The 25214-nt window shown below is 41.3% G+C and overlaps 1 protein-coding gene and 1 pseudogene across 1 annotated transcript in view; one reads left to right on the top strand and one right to left on the bottom strand.

The window, feature by feature from the left end:
* The window catches only part of LOC137631762 (uncharacterized), a 334578-nt gene that overhangs the window by 45865 nt on the left and 263499 nt on the right, over nucleotides 1-25214 (top strand). The window lies entirely within an intron of this gene.
* On the bottom strand, nucleotides 5297-24556 carry LOC137631905 (uncharacterized; annotated as a pseudogene).

A 25214-nucleotide genomic window follows, 5' to 3' on the forward strand; every position in this document is an offset into this window, starting at 1 on the left:
TATATATATATATATATATATATATATATATATATATTATATATATATATATATATATATATATATATATATATATATATATATATATATATATATATATATATATATATATATATATATATATATATATATATATATATATATATATATATATATGTACATAAACCCTAGCATTTGTTTTCAGAAAAAGTGTCTGTGCTTATCGTTATGTATTTCAGTCCTATCCGTATCCTGCTTACGTGCTGATTTATGGATACATTGTATATTTCAGTGTAAATAAATTGATATTTTGATACCCTTGTCAGCATTTTCATATGTTATAAAATCATTACTGTTCATTTTCCCTAAGGATGAATAGCCCCCTGGAAATAACGATAAATTCATAACAAAACAGTTTATCCTCTTGGGACAAGGCCATTGTATCAGCGACGGAGGCCTTCAAGTTGATTGACAGTACGATGGTTGGTGTTGCACTGTCCTGCAAGCAACCCCATTTACGTACAAACTGGCTGTCACTTCAAGAGAACGGACGTCTAGATTTTCGAGATTCGCTCCAGTTCATTCGATCGCCTTTCCGGTCTGCCTTCGGTCCAGAATAACCACATACAGTCGAACTGGCATGAACAAACCGGTTAAATCTGATTTCCTCGGTCATCCTATCAGTTAAAACCAAAGACAGTAAAGAGAAGACAGAAAAGCCTACCTATAAAATTTCGAAAGGTTCATATGTTACAATAAAATTATCCGAGAATTTGTCTAGTATTATTTATCTAGTGATTTTCCATAGATATATATTAAATCATATTGACCATTATACTAAGACTAAACTATGAGGGGAGAAGAAACGTGGTGGATGGTTTAATATTGTCTTAGGCTTGTTAGGTCACATTTTTCTCATACCTTATAGAGATATGGTGAGAAAATATGTATTTTTTCGGCCTTTAATGGGATTTTTATTTCTAGAAGAACAAGTTTGCACTTACATTGGTAAAATAATGGCCTCTCGAAGCGGCCTTATCATCTATTAGGCAATGTTTCAATGTATAATCTCGGACTTTGATAAAGTACACATTCTGCAAGTTGTAATCATATTTAGTGTAAGGAAAACGTCCTACAACGCTTGTAGCGCTCCTTTTAGAATTGTATATATTCTCTGTAAATACCCTGTAAATATTGTTTATGCATTTAGGAGCAGAATCATCTGCCCTTCATTTCTATGTATGATTCATTTTCATATGTCAAGCGTGGGGTTTTATATTAATCATAATGTCAATGTAAGACTCATGATGGCAATTTGGACAAATCGTTTGGGCTCCCAACTCCACATAGCCCAATGTCACTAATGGACTAATTAAACGTACTCATTACGGCGCAAATTGTTTTGCGTTATAGCCTTTCCCAAATCAGTTTTTGCCATGGCAATTAGAGACTGCTCGGCTGTTTGGAATTCCTACTCCGTTAACGGACTAAAATATCGCTCACAATTTGAGTTTTGTAGTGTGAGGTCAGAGGCCTTCCCCAAAGCATCGGCCCAGTTGGAAGTTGCTGAGGACCTGGATGTACCATTGTTGGTTGCGAAGGCCGACAAACTCCACCTGGCAGCCCAGGCTGCCTAATACGCCATCATGGAGGAGACATAAGAGTACCTGGCGGTATGGGTCAATTCGATCCACAGCGAGAGAACACAGTACTCCCTCCTATGGGCCCTGTCGCGCCTACAGGCGCTGCAACGCCAGTAGTGCCCCCAGCAGGAACAACGGCAACAACTAGGTGGGTGACCACTCCTGCAAGCAACCGCAGCGCTGGCGAGGCCCAGTCACATGGGCTTCTACATCCTTGACGTCAACTCAGGAAAAGGGTTCCTGGTGGATACTGGTTCTACGGTGTAAACGTTCTCGCCTTCAAAGGACGACCACGGCCTCCCATCAGACAGGGCCGCTCTGGTTCCCGCGAACGGCAGCCCCATCTCCTATTACAGGACGAGGACACTGAAGATATCCATCATGGGCCGAGATTACAGCTGGCATTTCCTGATCGCAGACGTCAAGGTGCCCCTCATGGCCGCCGACTTCCTTGCTCTCAAAGGACTGCTGGTAGACGTGCGTCGCAAACGACTAGCCGAATAGGGGACCTACCAGTCCCACCACCTCTCCAGCGGGGCTAGCCTTCCCAGGGTGCGCTCTGTCATGCCCCACGAAATGGGCTGCCTGCAACTGCCATTTCGCTACAGAGACTGTGTATATGTTTTTCCATTTATTTATTTTCATACAATCATTAAAATGTTCCCTTTTAATAATTGTCTTAGGGTGGGAGTAGTTCTAAGGACAACGTCCTATAACGCTTATCCTGCTCTTTTTAGCATTGTACATATTCTCTGTAAATACCCTTCATTTCTATGCATGACCCATTATTATATGTCAAGCGTGCGCTTTTATATTTATCATAATGTCAATATAAGAAAACACAAACACCCCGCATTTCTCACTAGTTCGCGGTTGGTCAGTCAGCTGCCCAGCGGATTGCTACAATTCCGTCCGCACAGGTCAATGTACTCTGCCCGTCACAGAAATAAAGGATCACTCGACTATGGTCTGTTTCTCGTACCTCACAATACATTCAATATACAACTTTACCTTAACTTTGCATCGATAAATGCGAGGGAAAAATGCACCACCAAATGATACTGTATTGAGTTACTATTACTAATTACCCTGTAACTATGAAAGTAAGAGGAATTTTGACAAAATATTTCGTATACACATTCTCCATTGCCATATGAAGCTATCAAATTTTTTCAGGATTTTGTTTTTTTCTTCCTATACCCCCATATTTTGGCATTCCGGCCAACCCCCTTAATTTCAATGGGCAAAGGCCCATTCATTGATAAATCTACTGCATTGTTAACAACTAATCAAGTGGCAGTCAGCCCTCCCAGCTACCTCCTTTTTCTTATTACTTTATACCTTCCCTTTTATCCTATGACTAGTTCCCTATGGGATCGTCAACTGGTTGCCGACTTAGAAATGCCTTTGTGTTGACTTACCTACTGGGTAAGGAAAGGTTACACCATAGGCCTATGGTGGCTATGAATAGCTGCTGCCTTAGGTAGAATGGTATCTGATTTTGTCAACTTAGGTTGTCCGATCAACCGATTTTGGGGGGAAAAGCTCCAGGCGGATCAAGATGCCGTGAGGCCATAAGACCTGCAGGAAACATGCGGACTGTCATGTTTCCAAAGGTTCCTTTGCTATCTGGGAACCTAGTAACTGCTGTATATGCAAGGACCTTATACACACTGGATTCCACACTATCAATGTTTCTCAGGATGAGAAAGCGTGGGGCCTGTAAACCATCAAACATTGGGTGATTAGATTCTAGAAATGCTCTCAACAAAGTGCCCCCTATCTTCCATCATTGGAAATGAAGGATCTCCTGTTCCCCACGACTGATGTAGCAACAGTGTACAGTCATCTGATTCCGATGGTACAACTTCCACCGATACAACTGGATCCCACAGATATTGAAGTCCAGAACTCGCTTCAGGACATGCATTTGGACGTCGTCAACATGTCGATAATCTCTAACGTTCTGTTTAGAAAGAGAAAGGCTCTTGTTGGCAACGGAAGCCTCGAATTACTTGCTCGGCAGTCGGCAGGTAAGTACTGTAACTAGTACTTCTTTGCATAATCCTGTCCCTGTATCTGCTACACCTATCTCAACTTTGACTCCTCTTCTGACTCCGACTGCCCTCTTGTTCCCAGGACATTTTGAGTTCATGTCATCAATGGAAAACATTCATGCGGAGCATAAAAGAGCTCAAGCCTCCTGAGAGGCGAAGATTGAGGCACTTTAACAAGCACCAAAGCGCAAGGGTCCACCAGTTTCAATCCAGACTGTTCGGCAAAGAATCCTTAGCGTTCTTCTTCTACTTTGTCTGCATGTTTTCCCACTTTTATGTGGGGTCGATGTTTCTGGCCAGCGTTGACCCCACATAAAGGTGGGGAAAGATGCAGACAAAGATGAAGAAAGCCAAGGGTTCTTTGGCGTTCTTCTTCTTCCTCTTTGTCTGGATCTTTGCCCACCTTTATGTGGGGTCAACGCTGGCCAGAAACATCGACCCCACATATAGGTGGGAAAAGATGCAGACAAAGAAGAAGAAGAAGAAGAAGAAGAATGCCAAGGATTCTTTGCCGAACAGTCTGGAATCCTTGGCGTTGTGCAGAACATATGGTTCTGAGTGAGGGGTATCTTCATATTGGTTAAGGCATGGGCTCTAATCCATCTCGGATTTAGAGTTTTACCCCCTGTCAAAAATTATCCTTACTGTTACATAAGGTTGAATTCCAAAGCGTCCATTAGGGATGGTACGATTCCCAAGGAAACAATCATCTTGGCCCATGGTAAGGCTCAGATCTTGTTGGTTAAGGAGCTCAAAACAGCAGAGTTTACTAATACTCAGCTTTCTGCAGGAAGCAGGCTACTTTTTACCTCCGAAAGACACTCTTTCTTTTGCCTCAAAGAGTTTAGAGACTGTTAAAAAGGCAGCAGTGGAAGATAGACCTCTGCCAGTGCTGGAGGAGTGCAAGACCGTTTTGCTTGCTCTCCCATTAATTCCGACAGTTGGGAAGATGCTCAACACTCTTTTACAGTTGGCAAACTGGATAGGGATATTGGAGGCAAGCAGTTTAATGAGAGACTGCCCAGAATTCAGGAATTCCTATTAAAAGCAAAATTGAAGGCCAAAGGAAGACTAGGAACTTCTTTATTGCACCAGTCTTGCCTTGAAATGCTTATTGGAAACTACTCGAAATCTGACCTCTTCCCAGACAAGGCTCAAGGTCTCCTCAGATCAACTATATGATCTTAGCCATTCTCACTTTGGCAAAACGAAAAAACTGGCATGTCTCAGCGGTTCACTTAGAAGGGGTTTGCAATGTGACGGTGAACGCCCTATTATGATCCAAGCCTCTGGAAACAGAATGGTCTCCAGATGTAAAATCATTCTGTTTCATCCATGAGCTAGTCCCAGAACTGCAAACAGATCTCTTTGCGACAAGCTTCAACAATAAGCTTCCCCGGTATGTAGCACCGAACTTAGATTACGACGTGGACAGATGCAATGTCACTGGATTGGAACCAGTGGTCTCACATTTACATCTTTCCACCGTACATCCTCCTTATCAAAGTCAAGAATAAACTACGTACTTTTAAAGGGACAGCGGCATTAGTGGCCCCAAATTGGCCCAGGAGCAATTGGCACCCTCTTGTTCTGATACTCAAACCTCACCAGATCTCTCTACTGTCTCCATTGCTGTCCCAGGATGTTCAACAGAAGACTGTCTCTGCTTCCTCCTGGACGATGAAAAACCTTCAGCTCATGATTTTCTCGACCTAGTGGCTAAAAGAAAGTTCGGGGAGTTGCGAACGAGAGGATGGATTTTATAGAATATAAGTTTGCTACTATGAAATGACAATACCCTACTTGTCTTCCTGGAAAAAAATGGGTGGAATTTGTTAAAGTACATCAGCCCTCTTCCATCTAATATGGACTTCTGTATTTTGGCCTCTACAAATATTGCCTCATGTAAACAGGTACTAACCAAACCCAACGCTTACGCTTTTGACATAGAACTCAATAGCGAACTATTCAATAAGATTCCAAAGGCTACCGTAATAAAAAGTGCTCCGCAAAAATGTTTTCTCTTTATTTAACAATATATTGAAAGGTGAAACAAATAAAATTATGGCCCTGGTACAGAATATTTTCTTTTGTATGCTATATTGTAACGATTAGTGGTCAAGAGTTACCCATTAGTCTAAGGGATGTTAGATAAAAGTATTCTCTGACGTAGGCTTTATAACAATGTACATACAGTTCTGCACAGAACAACATAACCTTCTCATAAACACACTCAAAAAATACTCAATTACATTCCCAGTTGAAGTAGTGGCGATAAGGAACTCTAATCTAGAACTAACTAGAGATTATAAAGACCCTTGAGAAGAACTTCCAAAACAGAAGTCACATGTAACAATTTCCTTAAACTACCACTGTAAAGGGTATAGGTAGTAAGTTGACCAGGGAACCAGCCACCCGTTGAAATACTACCGCTTGAGAGTCATGGAGTCTTTTGACTGGCCAGACAGCACTTCATTGGATCCTTCTCTCTGGTTACGGTTCATTTTCCCTTTTGTCTACACACACAACACACACTTCGAATAGTCTGGCATATTCTTTACATATTCTCTTCTGTACTCATACACCTGGCAACACTAAGATTACCAAACAATTCCCCTTTATCCACTGTAAATGTTCAGTGGCCACTTTCCTCTTGGTAAGGGTAGAAAGGACTCTTTAGCTATGGTAAGCAGCTCTTCTTGGAGAAGGACACTCCAAAATCAAACCTTTGTTCTCTAGTCTTGGGCAATGCCATAGCCTCTGTACCATGGTCTTCCACTGCCTTGGGTTAGAGTTCTCTTGCTTGAGGGTACACTCGGGCACAATAATTTACCTTATTTCTCTTCTTCTTGTTTTGTTAAAGTATTTATAGTTTATAAAGGGGATATTTATTTTAATGTTGTTACTCATCTTAAAAATTTAATTTTTCCTTGTTTCCTCTCCTCACTGGGCTATTTTCCCTGTTGGAGCCCCTGGGCTTCTAGCATTGTGCTTTTCCAACTAGGGCTGTAGCTGAGCAATTAATAATAATAATAATAATAATAATAATAATAATAATAATAATAATAATAATAATAATAATAATAAACAATTAACTCTGCCTCACCTAAAGAACAAACAAAATATAACAAAATAGTCTATCAAACATTGACACTTAAAAAAATAAATTTTGGAAATATGAGTTTAAATAATGAAATATATTAAAATATCCACACCCCATGACAGGTATCTTAACAGGCGAAAACATACCACCATAAAACAGTTTTTTGGCCAATGATTAATGGCCTTCCTCTTTCAACATGTTTGGATGTTTATGGCTGGTAAATTCAAAGAATACTTCTTTTACAAAAAACCCTGCTGTATATGGGATGTCTTCTTTCCTTTGTCCTTGTGCAGTGGCTTTTAAAATAGCTGCTGAATCTCATTTTAATTTGTTGGACAGAAACTTACGGTCTATTAAATTTCTTATTCCTGATCTAGATATTAATCTTTGGCAACGTCGTTCAATTAGTTCATTATGCATGTTGGACAATTCCATCCTGTTCGTAATACTAGACATGCAGTTAATTCTAATAGCCAGGCATTCTCCATCATGAGGCTCAATACTACACCGTATTCTAGAAGTTTTATTCCAGCTGTGACCAAGTTGTGGAATGATCTTCCTAATCAGGTAGTTGAATCAGTAGAACTTCAAAAGTTCAAAGTTGGAGCAAATGTTTTTATGTTGAACAGGCTGACATGTCTTTTTATAGTTAATATGATATATCTATTTCGACATTGTTACTGTTTTTAGAATGATTTATTGTTAATTTGTTCTCATCATTTATTTATTTTCTTATTTCCTTTCCTCACTGGGCTATTTTTCCCTATTGGAGCCCTTGGGCTTATAGCATCTTACTTTTCCAACTGAAGTTTTAGCTTGGCTAATAATAATAATAATAATAATAATAATAATAATAATAACGCTTCCTCGGGCCCTCAGTTGCACTGGGTGTAACGCATGTTCTGACGTCACATTCCTTTTGTGTTTCGGAGTAATAGTTCGAACATGTGTTCCATTATTGCATGGTGATGCTGATGATAATCGACTTGTTGCTGGTCCCAAGTATAATGATGATGTGGTAGACAGATCAGAGTGCGAAGATGATAGGATGGGTAGATCAATGTCATCTACGCTACTGTTATAACTGAAGGTCTGCAATGACTCATGGATACCTTCATCCTCAGGCTCAGAGACTGATAGGGGTCAACTTGGAAAAGAGATTGTGAGGACGGGAATCCTGTCGATTGATCTGAAACTCCTGCTGATTGGAGATCTGAGACTCCTGCTGTAAAAAAGGTAAATCATAAAAATAGATGAATATAAAAGGTAACTTCTGTAATAACGTTGAAATTCAAAACAATACATAAAATACTTGAAACAATCATTCATTTTGATACTTAAAGACACAGTAGTATCAACGTTTGATGTACTCTTCCCTGTGGTGACATCACTTTTTTTTTTTATTTTTTTTTTTTTAGCCAGCTCCCTCCGAAACGATGTTTTTAAGAGGCTAAATTTCCTCATTACAGCATCTGCAGGAGAAAAATTCAAGTTTGATTAACTTATAATAAAAATAGCAATAATGAAATATAGGGGTATTTGGGTCTTTTCTGTTTAGTGGTCGCCACTAATTTCTAACCAAATTTTCATCATTAGTACAGTTTTTGGTGCTGAATACGAATATGACATTCATTTTTTCGAGAGATGAAAAACGGTTGCAAAATAGGCAAATTTAATGTGAGGAAAGTACAATATTCAAATACAATATTTTTGATCATGGAACTGAGATATGTCCAATACTATTTTTTTAAACAAATCTTCATTTCTATTTCGCTTTCTCCTCATATATTCATTTGACGGTGAGTACCGCAGTGTTTTTTATTTCTATGTTTTAAGGAGTGCCATTTATTCTCGATTTCTTGTGTGTGCGCTCCACTGATTAGATCCACAAAATTTTCTGAATGATTCACTGTGTGGTAAATATAGTTGTAGCCTTCTAGTTTTTCTGTTTTTGTAAGCAGCCCATTTGTCACTTATTATTTTACTGCCTGGCTTTATATTTATTTTTATACAGGCCAAAAGAGTTTCTTCGGCCCCTTTTTCAACGGCATACAAAGACTTCCTTTGTTTCCTTACAAATACCACCGAATACCCATTGTTGTGGCAGCATTCTTCCTTTTTCATATTTTCTTTTGCTGAAGCAAGTCTCGTCAATTTCAACTGTCATTCCCTGTCCCCCGATAGGCATATTAGCGGCAAGTAGAGATGAGGCACATACCTGAAGAGATTAGGGATAATGTAAAGATAATCGGCCTATGTTAGGTTAAGTTAAGTTAGGTTAGGTTAGGTTAGGTTAGTTTAATTAAGATTAAGTAATATTTTTTATTTAAATGAGGGTTTTTCCCCCTGGTTAGGAGATAATGGTTAGGAGGTTAGGTTAAGTTAGCTCAGTTTAGGTAAGGTAAGCTAGGTTAGGTTAGGTTAGGTTAGACTGGTTAGGTTTGGTTAACTTACTTCTCTTAAGTAATTGTTGAAATCAACTGTAGTAGCGTGACTTATTTTCAATTCGTCCTCACAAAATTTAATGCTGGAATACTCTTTTGCCCATGAATAAATGAAGAGGATGATTTTCTTTAATGGAATGGAACTGCCATCAAGCCAAGTGTTTTTTCTTACTGAAACTTTCTCACGACAAGCTCTCTTGTAACAAATCCACCTTACACTTTCATTTGTCTTTTTAACTATCATTTGATGTTTCTCTTTACGCAGTTTCTCATTTTCTATCATATTGAATCTCTGAAGAAATTTAACTGCATCTTCTTCAGTTAAAATGTTGGTAAACAACCACTGTAAGTTGTAGTTAATATTCATTCTGTCCACTGTTATCTCAAACCTCATCGTCATCGTCGGCGCCCACTCGTGTCCGAGTATAGGGTTCTGTCGTTAGCCATCAGCCTCCTGAGAAAGAGATGAAGAAGGGTGGAGGAAACGACAGAATGCCAGTAGCTGGGTATATTGTTTTGGGTGGTCGTGGCTTTGCAACGGCTACGCACACACACTTGGCCCACACCGTTTTCACCGCGGCTCAAGACATATGAGACAGGCGGCTTCTCCGATGTTGGTTGTATCAGGCTGCCGGGTTCTTGTTATGTCAAGGCCCGCCTTGTTGCCTGCCCGACAGGCATTGCCCTCTTCCGCCGGCGCTGGGAAGCTCCGCCGTTGGGGTCTTGTTTTGTTTGATTTTGGAGTTTTCCTTCTCCTATGTCAAACCTACCACGGTTATTTCAAGCATACCGCGTAACACCTGACTGACTGTATTTTTACGCCCGTTAATTACTATTGCTTGATTAATGCGCGTTGAAAAGTTGTGCACGATAAATCCTCTTTTTGTACAACTATCTTTCATTTCTCGTGAAAATAAATGTCATTTCTATTCAGCACTAAAAACTGTATTAATGATAAAAATTTGGTCAAGAATTAGTGGCGACCACCAAACAGAAAAGATCGGGTATTTTATAAGGTGGCACAACAGGTCGTAAAGCCTCCTGGCCAGGGTAGGTATGTTAGGTTAGAATTCTAACTTTTATGGCCGATATAAAAAAAATAGTCTAAAATACTCAATATTCCTGTGGCGAAAATTCTTGAGGCAAATTTTCAAGTTTACGGTAAATTTTCCTAGACTCTAAAACACCTACCTGACCTGTTACTGAATTGGTTATTTCCTAGCTGGGAACCCCCCTTTTAAGAGTTCCACCTTCACATAGCCTAGTTACATTTTACGGCAATATATGTGGTGATATAATTTCTGATAGCCCATAAAAAATGTGGCCAACGGTACATAATTTATTCTCTATGAAAAAATTTCAGTAGGAATTAAGGCACTGGAATTAAATCACAAATTGAAGAAATTAACCTATGTTTACCTGAATTATCACTCTGTATTAAGCTAACGCCTAGACAGTAACTAACCTAGCGTTCTTATGTAACTCCCCATACATATTTGGCAAAATAGAAAAAAGTAAAAACTTATATAAGATACTCATAGTTAAATGTCTTCAGGAAGTGATGTAAAATATAAGTATTCGCCGTCGTCGTACACTATAATAAAAAGGGATCAAGCTCGGAGTGACCTCCAGACGTCCATTCTAAAACCGCTCCTTGTTAGGAAGTGAAGGGGACACCACCCACGCATTAAGGTGGGAATGAAGCCCGGGAAATTTTGTCCCATTTGTGTAATGTGGGCGAAATTATTTACAATTGAAAAATAAATTGGTAATTATCAATCAATAACTCACAACAAAATAGTTAACGATAAAGAAATTAACCCCTCCTTTAATGAAAATGTAAATTAAATGTGGCATTTTATGACAATATAAACAACTTTTCCGCTTAAACTAAAGTAATACCAATAAAATAAGAATACTGACTACTGTTTATTTCTCTCAAGTGCTGTTTGGTACTCAAATTGTGCTATCCTACCCAGAGTGCCATTGTGGCCTCTGAATTACAGCTCATATCTGTTACAGTGTATTAGGCAACAAGAGTAGGCTTGGCACTAGTTGAGTGTCAAATGTTAAGGGTATTATAACACATGACTGACAAAGGTTAAGTTGGTGTTCATGGTTAAGCTAGATTACTTTCAGTTCTCTAAACATTGCCAGGCCACAGAACTATGAAAGGAATAGCCTAGCTAGGCCATAGTTTTGTACAGCCTAGCTAAACCATAGTTTTGCAATACTTAGCTAGGCCATAGTTTTGCATAGCCGAGCTAGGCCATACTTCTTCGGGTAAATATATGATTGTCTATTTACTAGCGAAACTGGAATTTACTATAAGAGAAATACTATATGTTTAATAAGTGCTGGGGCATAATAACTTACGTATCAGTCAATTAAAATGTCTAGTATGTTTTTCACTTTAAAGTACATTGTCTACATCTGAGACACTGAAGGGGAGTTATTGTGCATGCATTGGTTCCGATCGGTTTGGGGTGCTTTCTGTGCATTTACAATGGCGTATCTGTCGGGTGGTTTATTTTCAAACTAATTAACAACTTACAATTACAGTGGAACCTCTACATACGAACGTATCTACATCCGAATTTTCCAACATCTGAAGTAAAATTCGAGCAATTTTTCGACTCTACACCCGAATTTTATTTCGACACACGAAGTAAGCAATTTTCGTCGTACCGGTTGTATCCGAATTTTTTGACACGTTCCTACTCTACACCCAAATTTTTTTTCGACACCCGAAGTAAACAATACCCGTACGCGTAGGTGGTACTCATAGCGCCGGATGTATTTTTTATTTCCGCTGATAGAAGGCAGCATTTCTACCTCGGAGGGACCCTCAATTAGCGTGGCTTGGGACATTCCTCTGTTCTCGTCGGCTTCGTGTGGTTGTGCCCTGTGCGTTCTGCTATTAACTGTGTTTTAATCGTGATTTTTTACATTCATCCTTTTACGGTATTTTAAGTAAATCATGGGTCCTTAAAGGCTTAGTTTCGCAAGTGGTAGTGGTGAGAAAAGGAATAAGGAAATGCTTTCTTTAGAAGTAAAGCAAGGAATTATTGAAAAGCATGAGCGTGGCGTTCGTTTGAGTGAACTTGCAAAAGAACATCACGATGAACTTACTACAGAGGAGCTCAAGAAACTCCATGCTATGTCTGAGCTCATGAGTGATGACAAGGAAGGGATCGAGGAGGTAGATCATGTGTTAGGTTCGGCGCAAATAAAAGAGGTGTTAGGAAAATATCAAGACGTGGTCGACTTCATCGACAAATACCATCCAAAGAAATTGCAGGTTTGTCGTGTAGTTGCGCAGTTTGATGATGTTTCCCTAATTTATTTTCCAAACATTCTGAAAAGCTGTACCAAGCAACTTTCTATCGATAGCTTCTTTTAAAAAGCTACAAATTGAACTCGTGATGAAGAAGATGGAAGTGGTTCAAAGAAAACGGCAAAGAGTGAAGAGAAAAAAATTCAATCAATATCTAAGTGGAGAGAGTGAAAGTGATTAAAATTAATCATCAAAAAGAAAAAAGAAAATGTAAAAAAAAAATATAAAATATGAAAATAAAAAAAATAAATAAGCTAAGTTAGATTAAAGTTCACTTTTTACGGTAGTGTACGTTTATCGTAGTCAACCTCTCTACCTCCTCGCCGCCCGTCCGTCTCCTCTCTGCGTAGCAAGACCAACAACACCTGCGCTGGACTTTCTAAGGTAAAGTGAAGCTAAAAACCTGTTTCTTAGTTATCATTTTTTTATAATTATTCTTTTTTCCATGTCTATTATCTAATTTAGTGTGCATATTGTCATGTGTAATTATGTGTAATAATTTATTAAGGAGTTACAGTATCATAGGTTTTTGGGCTCAACCACGGATTAATCCTATTTCAATGTATTCTTATGGGAAAATTCGTTTCGACATCCGAACATTTTCTACATCCGAAGTCGGCTGTGGAACGGATTAAATTCGTATGTAGAGGTACCACTGTACTTCCTCATAAGTTCCCAGATGTTGTTCTAAAACAGCCATTTTTTTTCCACCTTCCCCTTCAGTTTCAACATCACCACCATCACATAAAGACGTCTTCAAGAGGGAAGTTAAGGAAAGCACAATCTATTTTGAAATTTAGTGTAATTTCATTTATGTCGGCAAATGATTATGATGGAAATGTTCTACGTTCAGTGTATAGCTATTGTTACTCGTGAAATTAAAGAATAGCAGCGAAATAATGATGCTCATTTTTTAAAAGCTCATAGTGTTAAAGTGTGCCAAGTGCAATTCTGACTTTAGTTTTTAGGGAAGACCAGCACATTTTCTACTGCAATGCTTCTGTGAAGGGTATTATTGCATAAGCTGCTATTGTTCGATAGCTCAAAATACTTTGCACAGTTGGTTAGAGCATTAAAAAAGCAATATTTTGAATACCATAAACAACAGGCGCAAATAAATACTAACATAACAATTATGTAATTCTTAAAAATTAAGCCAAATTCAAATCTGAAAGTGTTCGAACAGTGTGCTACCAGTACTGCTCTACCTAAAGATTGATCATTATTTTTTCATGTGACCTGCAATGGTTAGGTTAGTGACCTGTTTTCTTACTTGGTTAGGTTAGGTTAGCTATTTACTAAATATTAAAAAGAATGAAAGCTAAGTCCTCTGAGAACCATGCGTTCGAACAGTGTCTTTTTGTGTCTGTACTGTACGTCATAAGTTGTAGACATTGTCAATGCATTTTCACTTTAGTGAATACTTTTTCTCAGTAAAATTGGATAACAGAATGGTTTTCATGGCATATTTTCATGTTTTTTGAAAGAATTTGATGATGATTTTTCTCGGAAATACCTAACTCCACAACTATGAATAGGCGACGATAATCATCATCAGATTAGTTCAAAACATATGAAAATATGCTAGAAAAACCATTCTGTTATCCACTGGAAATTATTGGCAACGTATGCAAATTTAACTTATAAAGATTACCAAAAAAAGAATTATTCGTGATTTGCTTTTAGTTAGTGACTTGTAAAGGGGGGTCCAAGGGGCTTGGCCCCTGCCTAGGGGTTGTAACCTGGGAAGTGGGATCAGGGGGACCTGCCCCTAGGGGTTGTAACCTGGGAAGGGGGGTCCAGGGGACTTGGCCCCGGCTAGGGATTATGACCTAACTAGGGGTTGTGACCTGTGAACTACTAGGTTAGGTTAGGTGAGTTTATTAGGTTCTGTAACCTTTTACAAATCTCAAGTGTTAAATGTTCGTGTTATGTCCTGTTTTCAGCCAATTACGTGAACCATATATTTTTCCAACTGGTTATCTTGTGTTTATTCTACATTTCTGACCATTATTATTGCTGAGAATCACTCGTTTATGACATTTCCCCACCCAAAAAAACCCGGTTTCTCACTAGTGTCCCCCATAGTTGTCTTTATATAAGAGAGTCTAAAAATTCATGAACGGGTGGTTTGTTCCCAATAATCAAGGTTAGAAATACATAAAAGACAAGATAGCATGTAGAAAAATATATGGTTCAAGTATTTGGCTAGAAATTAAAGTATCATTTTTGGGCTCAAGCCATGTCGTCCTGATGGAAGGTTCCCTTCAGTAGCTTCCTAGGGTATATTTAACTACAGTGGATATTCCCAGAGAATTAAACTAAAGGTTATCACAGAATTCTAACTTCTGGTGCGAGTACCCTAAAGGTTTCCCTCTAGGATATCGTATATCAACAGGGGACGCATGTATTAACACGCCACATAGCTATCTGCACCCCATATAGAGTTAACACTTCGATATGGGAATGTGCTGAGTAACTGAGGAGCCGTTCCAAAGTCACTCTCATCCGTGGCTACTTTTGGTACTCGAGACGTAAACAAACGGGCGCCATTGCTAAATGACGTCACGTCCGTCCTCATCCTTTCGTCTGTAGCTCCTACGCTAAGTCGGATTTTTCCCAGGTGCCTCTTTATCTGCTTACATCGCCGTTATGTCGCAGCCTTCAGCCTCGCCTTCTTCTGGAAAGTTGAGTACCAGGTTCTAGTATTGTTTAAATAAGCTCTGGCCGTAAAGTAACTTCTATTTTTCGTAAAATATTGTGTTTTGTGGCGGAGCTGTGCTGATACCGGACGCGCCATGACGGCGTCGCTGTTCATGTTGCATGCTTTATTTAGTTAGCCAGAACAGCCTTCTCTGGTCCTTTAACTAATTGATATTATTAGTTATTTAGTCTTCATAGCTAGGAAGTTATATCGTGTTTTAGCGCTCGTTAGACAACGGTTGTTGACCGACCCCATACTAGATCGCTAGCCTAGCCCCTAGGCTTGACAACCTAGTGCTCATATTTCTGCATGATATATATAAGTGTTCCTAAATTAAGTTATGAAGATTTAGGCATTTTTAAACATACTAGTTACTGTGATGTAAGTGTTTTCGCCTTCGGGGACCATACAAGGGACTGTGTTGGTTCGTGTACCAACCCCCTCCTAACCTAATGTAGGAACCCTTGTATGCTTCCTATTCCCCTTACCTATGGGTAATTTCCTCTGGGTAACCTTGCTTCTCCCTTATTCTATAATGGGGAGAGTCTTGACTTCACCCAGAGTATTTATCGCTTCTCAGCCTACCCTAAGGAAATGAACCCCTCTTAGGGTCGTGCTTGAGACCTAAGGAAGGGCTCTGCCCTTCCCCAGTTGCACTTAGTTGGGTTACTCCTTCCTCCCTGCAACTAGCGATGTGTCTTTCCAGGAATTACTAGCCTAGGAGTTGGTCCTCCTAATCTAGGTTAGGCTCTGGGGGTAGATTCTGCCTTATTATAGTTTAGGACAGTACATCAGCACTGTACCTGATCTGTGCTACCTATCCTAGGTTAGGGAGCGTTCTCCCTTGCCTTGGTGGCCTCTCTCATACAGAGTCTACCCACTTAAGAAAGACCCCTACTTCCTCCCCCCACTCTATCCCTTTGGTGTAGGCCTGCCTACACACCCCTGTCCTCGGTCCTACAACTCCTCCCTTGGGTGGAGTGGTAGGGCTAGCCTTGTTCTTCTGCTGAGCTGGCCGCTCTGGTACACATACCCTTCATAGCGTTCTATAAGGGTGGTTGCCGGCGGCGGTCCTGCCTGCGGAGGATTCCCCCTCTTTTGAGTGGTCTCTATCCCTCCCTTGGGCTACCTCAGGCTCCCGGCCGTCTGCCGGCCCACTGCCGCCGGATGTTAGGAGTACCTACTCCTATCATGAGTGCACTCTCTCCGGAGGGATGCCGGCGGGGTATAGGATATTACCCCTCCCTTCCCTCCTTACCTTTCTCTCTCTCTATCATGGTGCCGGTCCCTTGCAGCCTTTACTGCCGGCGACAGCCGCCACTACCTCAGGAGACCTCTATTCATAAGATTCCTCCCCTCTATGACGTCAGCCTACCGCCTGCCGGAGGCTGCCGCCTTCCGTCGACATTCCGCCGACATCCCACCCCTTATATTTACCCTGGTTTACCTAGCGACAGCCGGCCGACTGTTGGAGCCCGCCGCCCTTGCCGGCGATCCACCGCTGTGCCGGCGGTCGCCACTGTGGTGTTGTCCATCTCGGTCGCTCAGTGTGTCCTCCTTGATGTTTTCCACCCTGCAGGACCGGTCTCCGGCGTGCCGTCGGTCTACCGGCGCCCCCTAATGAGGCACTAAGGGACATGTACCCCTTCCTTGGCTGCCGCCACCATGCCGGCAGTCAATCTGATGCAGCCAGATAGCCTGGCCACCTCCATATAGGTATTGTTATACCAGCTAATATAGTGGCTATGCTGTTTGGTCGCACATTACAACATTTCCAGCATACTTTGTGCGTCTCAGTGCAGTCACTTGCCGGAACCTACATATTACTAAGGGGTTTATCCTATTTTCCCCTCTCCCTCAAGGCTCTGAGCGGTCTCAGATCCTTTTACACTCTGCGGACATTTCCTCTATTAAAGAAGCCTAGCTTGGCTCATCCATACGGACTTTCCCTCATTTGAGACCCTCGGGTCCTAAGGAATTGTCTACGGATAAGGTTACGGTAACTGGCTGGGCGGGATTCACAAGTATGTGTCTATCTACTTCCCTTCCTGCTCATCTATCTTGAACATATAATTAATATGCTATTATAGATTAAGTTATTCTTAAGTCTAGAGTAATGTAAGTCATTCTTATGCCTTCCATGTACTCATGATCTCTTTCTTTTACAGGAGGAGTATGTGAAGTGTGAGAGTAACTTCTGTGGAGTTAAACGCCCGGACTTCTATGGGCACAAGGCGTGCCGGACCCACACCACCTGCGCTGCCAAGAGAGGCGACCTTAAATTTTGGGATCCGAAGAACTGTTCAGTCTGCAAGAGTCTCCTTGACGAAGCGTTCAACAATCCTCCTACCACGGAGGTAAGGGACACTGCTAGAGAGAATCTGCGCAAATGGGTGCGAGGCTTCTAAAAGAACGCCTCTGGACCTTATCTTCCAAATGAAGATATGAGGGCCTTGCTTTTTCCGAAAGCATCCAACGACTCGGTGATCCCTCGAGAACAAATTCCCACCGTCCAACTAGTGGTCGAACCCGACCATGGCACAGTCTATGCGTTCGTGCCATATCGATTCCGACGACGTGGAACGTATGTCGGAGGTGTGAGAAGGTACGGAGAAGACCCTCAGGGCGAAGAGCTCGACTATGAGGAAGATCAGGTGGAATATCCTGATTCGGAGAACGAGGTCACTCCAGCTCCCCCAGTAACCCCAGTGACATCCGAGGAACCTGTTCCTTCGACTTCCGCCACCCCGGATCCTCTTCCATCGGCCACTCAAGAGGTCTTCAGGATGCTAGAAGCCCTCATGGACAAGAAGCTGAGAGAGACTCAGGAACAATTCCGGACGACTCTCGTCGGCTTCAAACAACCGAAAAAGATTTCGGTTAAGGACCTCCCCACCTGCTCGGAAGCTAACCCTCGGAGATACGCTGAGCACATGCCAATCACTACTGGCAAAATCTTTATTAGTGAAAGGGTTGGCTCTATACTTCTGGAAGAAGTGGAGTTCTTCCCGAACTTCGAGGCTTATCCGGACTGTTACGTCCGACTCAGGTCCAAACCAGCCTCAAAAGAAGAGACCGAACCTAAGGAAGTGATAGTGTTCGATCTCGCAAAAGCCCAAGCTATGCTGGCTCAAGCAGTGAAGAGTTGGGGTTTCACAAACTCCAAGATGCCAGCACTGAGCAAAAAGCATCCAACCTTTGTTGCTCCAGCTACTGCGACCTTCCCCTTCGTTGAAAAGGCCTTCCAAGCGGTCATGAAGGCTGTGGAGGAAGGGAAACCTTGCCCTGCACTGGAGGAGTGCAGACCCTTCTCCCTCACTCTTCCCCCCGATGACAGGTACTGGAAAGACATCCAGCTTACTTTCACGGTAGGGTAACTAGAACCTGATGTGGCCGTTCGTCAGTTCAACGAGGACCTCCCACGACTGAACGATCATCTCCTTCGTAGGGAACAGGATACCAAGGAGAGACTCGCCGCTTCGCTGTCACATCAGGTACAGCTAGAACTCATGGCCGGGGACACCAGAGTCCCGGACTTTTACATGGTACTTGCAAAGTCACACCTGGCGACTGTGACCAAGGATTTGTACAGCTTCGCTAGGGCTCGCAGAGCCTGTAGAGAATTCGTGTTCGCCAGTGCAACGGTGAAACACGAACCCCGGAGACTGATTTCCTCCAACATCTGGGGCAAACATCTCTTCCCATCCGCCTTGGTGAAAGAGATAGTGGACAAAGCTGCCACGGAGAACCGGAACCTTCTCCACAAGTGGGGCATGTCCCGAAAGAGGAATTCCTCTCAGGACGATGCCCCTCAGCCTAAGAGGAAATCCTCAAAACCTAGGTCCCACCAACGTCAACCAAGATGTCAGTTTCCGGGTCCTGCTACTCCCCAAGTGGCTGCACAGACACAGCAGACCTTTCAACTGGTCCCCCTGCCGGTGGTGTCGCAGTCACCGGTCTTCACCCCTGCCTATGAGCAACATTCCACTACCTTTCGTCCCAGAGGTAGAGGCTCAGGCAGAGGCTCCGGCAGAAATTCTTCTCGCCATCCCTCCAGAGGCAGAGGAGGAAGGGGAGCTAGCGGCCAAGGTGGCAAACCCTCGGGACACCAGAAGCAACGAAGTGCTTCCGGTGGGAGGAAGGCTCCGCCAATTCCAGGATCGTTGGACCTTCGATCCTTGGGCACACAGTATTGTCAAGAAAGGACTGGGCTGGAGCTGGACTCGACCACCCCCATCTTTCCAGCAATTCTTCCAACAGTCAACCCCCCTCCTGGAAGAATATGTCCTGGAACTCTTGAACAAGAAGGTGATCAAGAGGGTAAAGTCAACCAGGTTCCAAGGGAGACTCTTTTGTGTTCCCAAGAAAGACTCAGACAAACTCAGAGTCATTCTTGACTTGTCCCCTCTCAACAAGTTCATTGCGAACAACAAATTCAAGATGCTGACTCTGCAACAAATAAGGACCCTTCTGCCTCACTGGGCCTACACGGTCTCCATAGACCTGGCGGATGCCTACTGGCACATTCCAATGAATCACTACGCTTCCTCCTACCTAGGATTTCGACTCCAAAGGAAAAGTTACGCCTTCAGGGCCATGCCCTTTGGGCTCAACGTGGCTCCACGAATCTTCACCAAGCTGGCAGACGCAATCGTCCAACAGCTACGTCTTCAGGGCGTCCAAGTGATGGCCTACCTAGACGACTGGCTAGTCTGGTCGACATCGCCCAAAGATTGTCTGAGAGCCTGCAACAAAGTCACCCAGTTCCTAGAGCATCTGGGTTTCAAGATAAACGCCGAGAAATCTCGCCTCTCTCCAGCTCAGAAGTTCCAATGGTTGGGAATCCATTGGGACCTTCAGTCACACCGCCTTTCCATTCCACCAAAGAAGAGGAAGGAAATAGCAGGGTCTGTCAGAAGGTTTCTAAAATCCAAACGGATCTCAAGACGCCAACAGGAACAAGTTCTCGGCTCTCTACAGTTCGCCTCAGTGACAAACCCAGTGCTTCGCGCACAGCTAAAGGATGCCGCGGGAGTCTGGAGACGGTTCGCATCCATCGCTCGAAGAGACCTCAAGAGACGGCTTCTGAACAGACTTCGCTTACTTTTAAAGCCGTGGTCAGAAGCAAAGGCCCTGAAAAGGTCCATCCCTCTTCATCGGGTAGCGACCTGTCACTGAAACAACTAAGAGCGAAAATCACCTATTTCATTCGCAGAGCGGATCCTGACAGTACACCCGCTGGTCACGATCCTAGGAAAGTCGCTTCTTCTCTGAATTTCTTCCAGAGTATGGATTTCGAAAGCCTCAAGAGCTTTACAGGCTGGAAATCATCGCGCGTGTTCTTCAAGCACTACGCAAAACAGGTGCACGAAGTGAAGCATTTCGTGGTAGCTGCAGGTAGTGTTATGAAACCTGCTGCTTAAATCTGCATAGAACAGTGAGTTACTTGGGACTCTAACTCTACGGGTGCCTGTGTTGACCCTATCGTGATACATAGTGATTTAATGGACACTTAGTGTTTCTAATAGACTGTTCTTTATCAAGGTGAAATGTCATAGAAATTTTACATGCGTGCCACATGCTCTAGAGCATGGAGTGTTTTTTGAACTTTAAAAGACTGGCGTTCCTCTGGGAACTTGTGTTTCTAAAAAGCAAACTTTTCTTTTCAGACTCAAGATCACCGTCTTTCATTTTCTATGTACATTATTCATTATTACTGTAAATAAATTCTATAATCATTATTGTAATTACCTCTATAATGACCTGCAATCTTAAAAATAAAATGTCTATTTTATTATCATGTGCGTCTCCTTTCGCTCCTATTCCTTATTAAGAAATATACGATTGTTATAGTTTCATTTACCTCTTTACTGTCTGATCTAAAGAATAATATAAGTATTTATGTTATATACTCACTTATGCCTTGATAATATTCCTACTCGAATATTAACCTTTGTCCTGTCTCCGAGACCAGCATGATCTCCCCACCAGGTGAGTAGTTCTTCAATGATCACTTCGAGATATTCCTATTGTCCACCAGGACTTCCCTGCCAGGGGGGCAGGAAGCCAGTTCATCATAGAATCTCTGGTAAGGACATTTACTAAAATATTGCTCGAAGCCCTTGGCACTTGGATTAAAGGGGAAAAAATCCACGATACATTAATTCTCTGGTACACTTCCATCATGACGACATGGCTTGAGCCCAAAAAACGGATTTTGAGCGAAGCGAAAAATCTATTTTTGGGTGAGATAGCCATGTCGTCCTGATGGACCCTCCCGTCTATTCTAGTTCAGCCTTTCAGGTCCCTCCCTGACCTACTGTATCGCGGAGATTGGTAGGAGCTGAGCTCAGGATGAGGACGGACGTGACGTCATTTAGCAATGGCGCCCGTTTGTTTACGTCTCGAGTACCAAAAGTAGCCACGGATGAGAGTAACTTTGGAACGGCTCCCCAGTTACTCAGCACATTCCCATATCGAAGTGTTAACTCTATATGGGGTGCAGATAGCTATGTGGCGTGTTAATACATGCGTCCCCTGTTGATATACGATATCCTAGAGGGAAACCTTTAGGGTACTCGCACCAGAAGTTAGAATTCTGTGATAACCTTTAGTTTAATTCTCTGGGAATATCCACTGTAGTTAAATATACCCTAGGAAGCTACTGAAGGAACCTTCCATCAGGACGACATGGCTATCTCACCCAAAAATAGATTTTTCGCTTCGCTCAAAATCCGTTATATTTACCCTTTTTCGTAGCACAGCTAGGCCATAGTTCTGCATAGCCTTGCTAGGCCATACTTTTATCTAGCCCAGTTATGCCATGCTAGGCCATGGTTTTCTTGATTACCTCCCTTCACACGATTAAATGTGGCCTATAAAGTTCTTCTACTATTATAAAATCAAACTATGCCTACATGCTTAAAACAATACACAAACCTGTATCATTAATTCCTTCCACATGTGGAAACACTTCATGTTCCCTGGCTATCTTGCCGTACAAGTACTTTTTAAGGTATACTTCTTGTAGGAAGGATCCATTGGATTCCACAAGATTGGTTGCGATCTCACTTTTTCATTAAGGCTCTCCTCAATTTCAAATGTCCATTGGAAAGCCATGATGATCATGTTCTACAGCTGTGATAAGTGAATGTTGAGTCGTCGACCGTTGAAACGAATGTAAACAAATGCCGGTTGCCGGCTATTTCATCAGTTAAGTTAGTTAACGTGAATCGGGAGTTGGCGTTCAAACGGACGATCCTGGGACCCTGACCGTTTGTTCAGCAAGAGCAGAAAGAGCTGAGCGAACAGAGCCGTGCTGCATGAAAATTCGCCTGTGTAATAGCCGCTTGACGAACGCAGTCCGTGTCTAGCATTACTGTATTGGGTAGATATTCCTTACCATAGAAAATAGTTACCTGTCTACCTGAAGACACCTTTGTCGGCTACGATAGTATGAGACCTTGTTGCTGTCTTTACACCCTCGTCCTCAGCGGCTCAGCCTTCTTTTCTTTGACTTTATTAGTCGCTTAATTTTCTCTTCTGATGTACAAGTACAGTCGGCATCAAATCTGATGCAACATAGTTCTTTAGAAACTTGTGGGGTTGCCAGTCAGTATATTCTATTCAAATCATTGTCATCCTCTTTATATAATAAAAATGGTCAGTGTTAGTTCTATGATTGTTTATTAAATGAAAAAAAAAAAATGAATTTCCCCATAGAAAAATATGCGGCTCTCAATGTAAGATATTGAGTGTTCACCATTCAGTGACGGCAGGAACCGCCAAGTGCATATCCATTGGCCTAATAGAGCTATATCGAAAACTATTATGATTTCTTTTTGTAGAACACAAAGAAGTTTAGCATCTGATTAAATTAAATATAATTAAGACTTCAATTGGTGTGAGAAGAAATCTAAATACCCATTATATACACGTTTACCTAAATTTTAGATAATCTAATATTTGAGCTATGCCCGATTGTCGGAGTCGCCACACACACATATATAATTATATATATATATATGGAGATTTTTTAAATGTTGGAACTTGTTAGTCCAGGAAAGTCTCCGTATGTCAGTTCCTAAAAGATCAACAGGAGAGGATAAGGAGCACTATTGCTCAGGGCACAAACACCCTGTTAATAACTTTATGGGTGTAGTTCACTAACCATCACTCTTAAATGCAAAAAATGGAAATTGTACTATGTCCAGAGGCCTAGAAACTTCACATGTGAAATAAAAGTAATTTGATGGCCTACTCTAGCTTTGTCAGGTCTAAGGTCATCTGTACTCTTAGGCTCTGTTTCGGCTCCGTCCCAGGTACTCCAGTGAGATGCTGGACAGGAATCTTACGTTAAGTAATTATTGAGACAATGACGAAAAAAAGGGAGCAGTGGTGTAAAGTAAAGTAAAAGTTAAAGATATGGATCTTTACCTTTGAAGCAGATAGATTCAATACTAAGTCACTCGCTAACACACTTAATTTAAGTTGCTTACTCCTTTCAATGTATCGGGTATACTGTACTGTCCTGAGATTAAATATTCACAATAGATATAATCAAATAAATGGAGGAGTAGAAATACAACGAGGTTTGATTAACTTAATCTAGATTTATTATACAAATGTCCATTAAAGGAATGGACATCTGAACATTAAACACAAAATATAATGAAAAGAAATGCAAAAAGATAATAAAAAATATTGTTGACTAGACTCGTGGTCTTTTACAATGGTTAATAATTGAAATGGCGGTCGGACATGCAGCCCATGTGACCCAGAGACTGTGCTAGTCTCGAAAGCAAAAATATGTAAAAACTGTATACACAATCCCACCGCACACAGCCCGAAAATTGTAATAGCCAGTTAAACCTAAATTAATTAAAAATTAGTCTAAGCTAAAAATGAGGGAAAAACCAAGTGGCCACGTATTTTTACCTGCACTCCTTACAGAAGCTAGCCCTTGTCCACAAATGGCTGTTGAACCGAATAGTTTCACAGTTGCGCCCTTGACTGGCCCACCCCTGGAATCCACACTTTTGGCAAATAGGGTTTAGCAGGCTCGTGTTCTTCCCTATCTCCACTCGGCAGGTCCTGATGTGAGTAGAGGTTTGGGATGTGCGGGCGGGGTGAGCCAGAGGTGCAGAGATTCACTGACCAGGTCGGTCCGCCGGTCACGACAATAGCTTCCGAATAAATGGGGCGACGCTAGGGTCGTGTAGGTTCACTTCTCTTCATCTTTCAAACAGGCGAGCGTCGTGGTGCGCGAGTAACCAAGTGGAGGTGCCATATCGGGACTTTAGGACAGGGCAATATATTGTTGTAAGGAGTGCATAGGAGGCAGGATTTTGCACAAATCTTGCTCCTCTAAGGGAGTTTACATATACAGTACAATAATCCTACCTTTTATAGCTTGCTAAAAATTAATAGTTTAAATGATAAATTAGCAATGGGCTGGTGTGATGGGCGAACATCTTAAAATTAAGTAACCTTAATTGGTATTGAGAAATGAAAGCTGCTTTCAAGTCAGCAGTTTTAAATATATATATATATATATATATATATATATATATATATATATATATATATATATATATATATATATATATGTACTGTATATATGTATATATGTACTGTATATATGTATATATATATGTATATATATATATATATATATATATATATATATATATATATATATATATATATATATATATATTATATATATGCGTAAAAAGCACAGGGAAACGTCATGCTCATATGCAAAAGAACCACAGGGAAAATGAAAATAGGAAACTAGTCAGGACTTAATCTAATATTTCCGATTTTCATTTTCCCTGTGGTTCTTTTGATATATATATATATATATATATATATATATATATATATATATATATATATATATATATATATATATGTATATATATATATATATATATATATATATA

Source organism: Palaemon carinicauda, chromosome 40 (assembly GCF_036898095.1).
Source record: "Palaemon carinicauda isolate YSFRI2023 chromosome 40, ASM3689809v2, whole genome shotgun sequence".
Taxonomy (NCBI): Eukaryota; Metazoa; Arthropoda; class Malacostraca; order Decapoda; family Palaemonidae; genus Palaemon; species Palaemon carinicauda.